This window comes from Mus caroli, chromosome 17, assembly GCF_900094665.2.
Source record: "Mus caroli chromosome 17, CAROLI_EIJ_v1.1, whole genome shotgun sequence".
In the NCBI taxonomy this organism is placed as follows: domain Eukaryota; kingdom Metazoa; phylum Chordata; class Mammalia; order Rodentia; family Muridae; genus Mus; species Mus caroli.
The window spans coordinates 22,846,369-22,847,735 of NC_034586.1; the positions used below are offsets into that span (position 1 = coordinate 22,846,369).

At 48.8% G+C, this 1,367-nt stretch overlaps 1 pseudogene across 1 annotated transcript; it reads left to right on the top strand.

Annotated features, from left to right (window-relative positions):
• The first annotated feature begins 343 nt into the window (after nucleotides 1-343).
• Nucleotides 344-769, top strand: LOC110284187 (annotated as a pseudogene). The gene has a single exon (XR_002376906.1). The product of XR_002376906.1 is annotated as a 60S ribosomal protein L35a pseudogene (transcript).
• Nucleotides 770-1,367: the final 598 nt, after the last annotated feature.

Genomic DNA, 1,367 nt, shown 5'->3' on the forward strand with positions numbered 1-1,367 from the left:
TGTATAGCCCTGGCTGTCCTGGAACTCACTCTGTAGACCAGGCTGGCCTTGAACTCAGAAATCCACCTGCCTCTGCCTCCCGAGTGCTGGAATTAAAGGCGTGTGCCACCACGCCCAGCATCATCCATCCTCTTATAGTTAGGCGTGCTTGCTCTCTGTTCCCACCCTGCCCAGCTATTCTCTGCAAAGCCCCCTGTACTCATCTGATCTGGGTGTGTTGAATGATATCTTTCCCACCAGAGATATAAGTCCACTCCCTAGTCCTGGGTCCCGTAAGGTGACCGGATCTAGAAAAGGGATGTTTGTAGATGTGAGGACTCTGAAAATAAATAATCCGCTCTTTCCGCCATCTTGGCGCCTGTGGAGGCCTGCTGGGAACAGGACTTCTAACAGCAAGTATGTCTGGAAGGCTGTGGTGCAAGGCCATTTTTGCTGGCTACAAGCGAGGTCTCCGGAACCAAAGAGAGCACACGGCTCTTCTTAAAATTGAAGGCGTTTATGCCCAAGATGAAACGGAGTTCTACTTAGGCAAGAGATGTGCTTATGTGTATAAAGCAAAAANCAATACAGTGACTCCTGGAGGCAAACCAAACAAAACCAGAGCGATCTGGGAAAAAGTAACTCGGGCCCACGGAAACAGCGGTATGGTTCATGCCAAATTCCGAAGCAACCTTCCTGCAAAGGCCATTGGACACAGAATCCGTGTGATGCTGCACCCATCCCGGATTTAAACTAATGCAGAGTAAATAAATAAAAGTAGATTTGTGCTCTTGTAAAAAAAAAAAAAAAAAGAAAAGAAAAAATCCTAGGTTATCTTAGGGCAAGGTCTAATGATGGCTGTCATAGGATACATACACACATGGGAGGGGGGCCTGGGGGATCTGGCATCTTGATGTTTAACTATATATGTGTGTGTGTGTGTTGTTTAAAGACATTTGGCTCTAAGCAGTGGACACAGTACCTTGACAAATCAAAGCCCTTCCGGAATATTCTCTGAGGTAGCAAGGTTGTTGTACTTCTTGGGACACTTGGCTCCCTCTGCCTTGCTGGCCCCACACTGCTGTTACCCTGCCTCACAGGGCTGGATATTTCTATTGATTCTGACTTCTAAGCATTAGAGATCTCACCTGGACCTTCCAGAGACCCTGGTTAAGGATGCCCACCCTGCCACTCTGAAGATTCCGACCACCAGCTGTAGGCCTGCTCTCTGGAAACTCTCCTCAGGTTGGAAGCCAGCACAACAGGGGTTTAGAAAAGAGTGACTCAGCCGGGCGTGGTGGTGCTCACCTTTAATCCCAGCATTTGGGAGGCAGAGGCAGGCGGATTTCTGAGTTCAAGGCCAGCCTGGTCTACAGAGCGAGTTCCAG